Consider the following 6,993-nt stretch of genomic DNA (forward strand, 5'->3'; position numbering starts at 1 on the left):
CCCGGAGCCCCCGGCCGGCCCGCGCCAGGCGCGCGCCCGCGGCCCGGGGGCGCCCCTACCTGCCCGTGCGCGACCGCGGGCGCCTCCGCCGCCTCCCGCGCCTTCGTCGGCCCCCTCGGGAGGGGGAGGGGGACCTCCGCGCGTCACTTCCTCTCCCCGCCCCCCCGGCGCGTCACCGCCCCCCCGCGCGGCTGGGCGGGCCGCGCAGGCGGAGGCCCGTCCGGGGCAGCTCGGGGCGCAGGGAGGCTGCGCGCATCGCATCGCATCCATGGCATCGCCCCCTCCCGCTTCCCCCCCGCGCATCGGCCCGCGGGGAGCCCGCCGCCCCCTTCGCGCAGCGCGGCCCCCCAGCGCCCCCCGCGTGTGCGTGGGACCCGCCGCCCGTGGCTGCAGGGGACCCGGCGGCGGGCCGAGGCCGCGGTGCCACGAGGGGGACCGGCCGGGACAGCGGGGAGCGCGCACACGAAGCCCCCCCCCCCAGCCTGAATGCCCGTCCCACACCTCCTGAGGGGGCCACCCCAAGCGGCCGTGGTGGCCGCCCTGCTCCTGCGACGATCCCCCGCTGCAGCCCACCTGCCACCCGTCCCAGCAGCTTTTCAGTACCCCTTAGATGTCGTTGCTGCTAGTTGCGAGGTCGTGCCCGACCCATCGCGACCCCATGGACCACATTCCTCCAGGCCCTCCTGTCCTCCACCATCCCCGGAGGCCACCCAACCCCACACCCGCCTCCCCAGGGACCCCGTCCAGCCACCTCATCCCCTTCTTCTTCTGCCATCCATTGTTCCCGGCATCAGGCTCTTCTCCAGGGAGCCCTTCCTTCTCATCAGGTGGCCGAAGTATTTGAGGTCCATCTTCAGGATCTGGCCTTCCAGAGAGCAGTCGGGGTTGATCTCCTCCAGGACTGACCGGTTTGATCGCCTTGCGGTCCGAGGGTCTCGCAGGAGCACAATTCAAAGGCCTCAGTTGTTCCTTCTCAGGTGGCCAAAATATCTGAGCTTCATCTTTAGGATCTGGCCTTCTATGGAGCAGTCAGAGTTGATCTCCTGTAGGGCTGACTGGTTTGATCTAAGATTAACTGGTCTGATCTCCATTGAGCTCCATCTCCAGGATCTGGCCTTCCAGAGAGCAGCCAGGATTGATCTCCTCTAGGACTGACCGGTTGGATCACCTTGCGGTCCAAGGGACTCGCAGAGTCTCCTCCAGCACCACAATTCAAAGGCCTCAATCCTTCAGCGCTCAGCCTTCCTTATGGTCCAGCTTTCACAGCCATACATTGCAACTGGGAAAACCACAGCCTTGACTATACGCACTTTGGTTGGCAGGGTGATGTCTCTGCTTTTTAGGATGCTGCCTAGATTGGCCATTGCTTTCCTCCCCGGGAGCAAGCGTTGTTCATTTCTCGGCTGCAGTCCCGTCTGCGGGGCTCTTGGGGCCAGGAAAATCCCCTTAGATGAGACCCGTCAGCGGCTGTAGCAGGTCTAGTTTTTCATGACTTTCCGTGTGGGGCGGCAATATGCCGTGCTCGCTTCCTGAGTCGGAGGAATAAGCCCACCCCGTTTTTCTCGCACTGCTGAAGCCTGTCCAGAGCAGTCCAGCTAAAGTGTTACGTCTCTCTGTAAAAGAAATTGAAGGGTGATTTTAGGCCGGGCGGCCCTGCAGCGCCCCCACGGCCGCCCAAAGGAGGGATCTCCTGCGTGAGAGTGGGGCAGAGCGGATGGAAGCCTGGGGATGCGATCCCCGCAAAGCACGGTCGATCGTGGGGCAGCTGGGGAGCTTGCCCGCACCCCCCGGCCGAGGACGGGCGCCTGCCTTGCAGGGGGCGACGCGTGTCCTGCAGGCCGATCCGGTTGACCCACCAGCGTGGAGACCGGACTTCTGTGGGGCGAGAGCCCACGCGATTTCTCTTCGCTTCCGCTTGCTCTTCTCCTGGTGAAGACCCCGCCTGGCGTCCACTGGCGGGCTTCCCCTGGGAATCATGGGAGGGTCGAGCCGGGAGGGGCCAGGAAGGCCGGCGGGCCCTCCCCACTGCTGGCCCAGGTCCCCGGCAGACACGGCTCACTCTGCCCCGTGACCCACACGCTCCATCTTGGCGGGGTCACCAGGTGGGTCCGGCCACAGCAGGGTTCTGGTTTCACGCACGTTTTCGGAGCCTTCGTTTCTGCCGGTCTAGGGTTCCTCTGTCCCAGATGTGACCCAAAATGCAGGGGGCAGCTGGCTTGCCGTCCGCGGCCTCTCCGGGCCCTCCTGGGGGCCCAGAGCGGTGGGCCTCCCCTAAAAACAGTCAGGGTCAGACGCGCCCGTGCTGGCAGTGCCCCTTCCCACCCTTCCCAGAGAGGCCGGCGGAGACCTGGAGCCTTGCTGGATCTGTCAGCAAGACTGTGCCCGGCTGCTGGGTGGCTTCCGGGGAGGATGGAGAAGGGGACCAGGAGAGGGGGCCGTGCTGGCAGCCCAGGGGGGCCACCCCGCCAGACTCGGGGCACGGAAGGACTCCTCCAGGGAGAGGCCACGGGTGGTCGAGCTCCATCTCTGGGTGAGCCCACACCCCTCCTCGCCTGCTCGCTTTGGGGGCAGCGATTGAGGGAAGCAAATCTGTCGAGAGCCGAGCAAGCCAAGGGATGTAGTGGAAGAGGAAACATCCCAGCCCCCCCCCCTTTCCTTTTTTTGATGTTTTGCGAGAGGGATCCTCCTCGGAGAGGTTTGCCTCGGAGGCTGGCCCAGCCAGCAAGGAAGAGAGGGGCTAATTGCCGCTAGGAAAAGACTTGCGGGGGGGGGGGTTGTGCTTGGGGGGAGGAAGCCCTTCCGAGGGAGGTCAGCCCCAGAGCCGAGGGGCCGGCCTGGGAACAGGAGAGAGGCCGGCCTGGCAGGGTGTCTTTGCCTGGACGCGGCCGGTTCGCTTGAAAAGGGCCAGGACCACCCAAGTGGAGCCTGCCGCATTGTCCCCACGAAAAGGGGCCTGGGGATTATGGGGAAGTTGATTCACTGCTGTGTGAGGCTCCGGCTGGGGGCAGGAGTGGGGTGGTCATGTGAGGCCCCAAATGTCCAAGCCCCCTTCTCCTGAAGCGGTTCTGGCTTGGGCCGGAGGAAAAAGAAACGCGGCGAAAAGCACCGGGGACAAAATCTATGGGGCCACTTTTCTTCTGAAAAAGCTTTGAGGAACGGGAGGCATCGTTGTCCACTCCGTGCCCCTCGCCCCTGGGGTTCGGGTTGTGGGGAGGAAGTGGGTAGCCACTTCGGGATGTGAGGAAGCACTCTGCACATGCTCAGAGACCTCCTGCTGCACAGCAGCACCTTGCCTCTGGGAAGCAAAAGCACGGGGCGATCTCAGGAGCTGAGGGGCTGCTCCCGTTCCCTTGAGGCTTTCATTCCTGTGAGACATTTCCCAACAGCCCTTTGGGGCCAGAGCCACGACTGCCACGGGACCATCGCGGAAACAGGCCACGTGCCCCAGCGAGCCCTTCACGGGCCGGGCTGAGCACCTGCTCTTGCCGACGTCCCCGGACGCCATCCGGCCCTGCCCGCCATGCCGCAGCTTCCTCTCTCGAAGGGACTGAGCAGTCCTGGCCTCGCGGGAACGACAGACCCCGTTTGACGGAGCCCTGGGGGACCCTGCTTGCGGCCGAGAGGGCGAACGCCACCCTTGGTTGCATAGCCAGAAGTGTGGCTTCCAGATCGAGAGAGGTGTTACTGCCACTCTGTGCAACTCTGGTGCGCCCACAACTGGAGTATTGTGCTCAGTTTGGGCCCCTCGTTACAGGAAGGATACAGCCAGGTTGGAGTCAGTGCAGCGCAGGGCCACGAGGTTGGTGGCCGGTTTGCAGGGGAAGCCGTATGGGGCGAGACTGAGGGAACTGGGTCTCTTCAGCCTGGAGGAGAGGAGACTCCGAGGGGGGCTGTTGGTGACATACAGGTATGTGAGGGGATGTCACACGGAGGTGGGGAGACATAGAAACAGTTCGAGGCAGAAGGGGTTTCCTGGGCCATCTAGTCTGACCCCTGGCTCCAGCCGGCTCACTCATGACATGCCCACCATGTGCACGTCCAGCCTATCCTTAGACACCCGCACCGATGGGGCCTCAACAACCTCCCGTGGAAGCCCATTCCACACCCTCGGGGTCCTAACCATCAGGAAGTGCTTCCTGGCATCTAAATGGAAGCTTGGACCTGTTCTCCCCTGCAGAGGAAGGCAGGACGCCTCCAACAGAGCCAAGCTCAAGGAGCCAAGGTTCAATTTGGATGCCAGGGAGCACTTCCTGACAGTCAGGACCCTGAGGGTGTGGAATGGGCTTCCCCGGGAGGTCGCTGAGGCCCCACGGTGGGGGTGTTCAAGGACAGGCTGGACGTCCACATGGTGGGCATGTGAGCGGAGCCAGCTGGAGCCGGGGTCAGACTAGATGGCCTGGGAGACCCCTTCTGACTCGTTCTGTTTCTCTGATGCTGAAGTGGGCCACCTCCTCCGACAGGCCAGCCACCCTGCTGGGCTGCTTGCCACAGCCATCCTGGGGGTCCCCAAGGTAGCCGGCCTGGACGGGCAGGGCCTGGAGTGGGAGGAGCTGGTGGGACGCTTTGCGGGCTGCTTCTGGAGTTCTCCAGAGCAGGTGCAGGGGGAGAACGAAAGCTGCGGAACGCCTTGGGGGCCTTTCCCCACCTCCCCACGGCCACCTTCACCAGCGGCTCCAAGGCGGCGGGACGGCCAGCAAGGCCTCCCAGAGACCGGAGGCCAAGCCTCCACAGCTGCTCCCTGCCAGGAAAGGGCAGCTTCTGCATCACCAGCCTCCCCTTCTGGGGACAACGAGGATGACCATGGCCTCGCTAAGCGCTCGACGAGGGCCGCCCCGCAGAGGCAGAGCCGGATTGCCAGCTGAGCCCCGGCATACGGCTCCCCGTGCAAATGCTCCAGCAGGGCCTTTCTGCAGCCACAGAAGGGCCCCGAACAGGCACCTTTTTCTGCAAGCTGTCTTGAAAAGGTGGTGGTGATGTCGACCTCCAAGTATTTAAAATAAATTGAAATGCATACGTGGACTGGTGGTTGGGGCCGGGCCTTCCTCTGCTGTTCGGCTGTGTTCGCACTGGTTTCATTTGGGGTTTACTGATTATTGTTATTATTTGGAAGTGCACCCCCCATGGAGGGAAGGCACCGGGTGGGCCAGGTGCAACACCCTTCCCAGCACACACCTGCTCTTCCGCAGAGCCACCTGGGGCCGAGGCCTCGGACCCCCAGTCATGGCAGTGGCAGGAGGCCACCTGGCTCATGCCCTGCCGGATTCCCAGATAAACCAACCCTCTCGAATGACCTCCCTCGTTTATTGCTTAGTTTGCTGCTCTGCCAAGACGGCTTTCTTGATGTCCAGCCAGAATCTGACTTCCTGTACCTTCAGCCAATTATTCCACGTCCTGCAGTCCGGGATGAATGAGAAGAGAACGGCTCTTCTTTCTGACAGCTTTTCAGGTACTTCTCCTGCGGTATCGTATCGTCTCTTCTTGGTGTGCACCATGGTGGGATCCTTCCTGAAACCTGCGATGTGCTGCCTGATTCGGGAGCCTGATGAGGCCCAGAAGCCTGACTAGGCTTTGCATGAAATTGATACAAATTGCCAAGAGTACCAAAAAAAAAACATTGTGGATTGCATGGAAAAAGAGCTGAGATGGCTGAAGAGATAAGGAAGGTGTTCTCCTCCTCCTTTCCAGGTGCAGCCTATTGTGCCAAGTGTCCTGAAGATCAGCACCCAAACAAGGACCAAAGAAAATGTATCCCCAAGGTCATCACGAGGATTATTTGGGGATCACCCTGGGCTGCTTGGCCCTATTCTTGTGCTTGACCACAGGCACTGTGTTGGGGGCTCTTCATCAAATTTCTCGAAACCCCAGTCGTCAAGGCCAACGACCGGGACCTCTCCTACATCCTCCTCGTCTCCCTCCTGCTCGCCTTCCTGTCCTCCTTCCTCTTCATTGGGCAGCCAAGGGAAGCCACCTGCCTCCTCCGACAGACGGCCTTCAGCATCGTCTTCTCAGTGGCCGCCTCTCCTCTCCTGGCCAAAACCGTCACTGCGGTGCTGACCTTCCTGGCCACCAAGCCTGGGAGCTTCCGTACCCCCACCAAACCATCCCTTGCAGGTGGCGGTCCAGCTGCCGCCTGAAGGCCTCTGGGGGGGGGGAGCCCCCCACAACCTGGGTTGCGGGTTCCCTTGTCCTGCTGCTCCTGGTCAGGAAGTTTCCCCTGACGTCCAGCCAGTCTGGCTTCCTGTCACTTGCGCCTGTTGGTCCGTGTCCTGCACTCGGGGATGATGGAGGAGGGTGCTGGCCTTCCTCTCCTGCACCTTCTCTCCTCCAGGCTAAGCACGCCCGGCCCTGCCTGTCCCTCCTCGCAGGGCTCCATTGCCAGCCCCGGATCTTCCTCGGTGCCCCCCCTGCCCCTGCCCAGCTTGTCTGCATCCCTCATCAACTCTGGTGTCCAGAGCAGGCCCCAGGGCCCCAGGCGAGGCCTCCCCAGCGCTGGGGAACGGGAACTAGGACCTCACAGGATGTGGTATCATAAAACAGCCTTTGCCCCTCTTGCAGCCCTGTCATCTTGCTGGCTCATAGTCTGCGTGTGCGACCTGCAACCCCCCAAAATCCTTCCCACGTCCAGCGATGGAGCCCAGCACCCCCCGTCTGGCTCCCGTGCCTTCGGCCTCGTGGCTGGTGTGGAGCGTGGCGCTTGTCCCTGCTGGGCTTCATCCGTTCTCCCGCCTCCGGCCAGCATTCCTGCCACCCGGCATCTCGCTCCGTCTTCCACGTTCGCCATCCCAGCCAGCTTGTGTCGCCTGCAGATCTGACCGTTGCTCCCACACCTCCTCACCCGGATCATTCGTAGAGAAACAAGCGCCCTGGGCCCAGGCAGAGGCCCCGGTGCCGCCGGCCGGCCGGCCTCCCAGTCTGAGGAGGGGCCCCGAGGAGCGCTCCCCCGGCCGATCCTGCTGCCAGCCCTGCGCCCGCCTGCGGGTGGCCCCACGGGGC

At 63.1% G+C, this 6,993-nt stretch overlaps 1 protein-coding gene across 1 annotated transcript in view; it reads right to left on the reverse strand.

The window, feature by feature from the left end:
- Positions 1–111, reverse strand: part of RING1 (ring finger protein 1) — a 7,380-nt gene extending 7,269 nt beyond the window's left edge. The window contains exon 1 of the mRNA XM_044425483.1: positions 60–111. The gene's annotated coding sequence lies outside the window, so the exon portion shown is untranslated. The remainder of the gene's footprint in view (positions 1–59) is intronic.
- Between the last annotated feature and the right edge of the window lie 6,882 nt (positions 112–6,993).

Source organism: Varanus komodoensis, unplaced genomic scaffold, assembly GCF_004798865.1.
Source record: "Varanus komodoensis strain SLA01 unplaced genomic scaffold, ASM479886v1 scaffold156, whole genome shotgun sequence".
Classification (NCBI taxonomy): domain Eukaryota; kingdom Metazoa; phylum Chordata; class Lepidosauria; order Squamata; family Varanidae; genus Varanus; species Varanus komodoensis.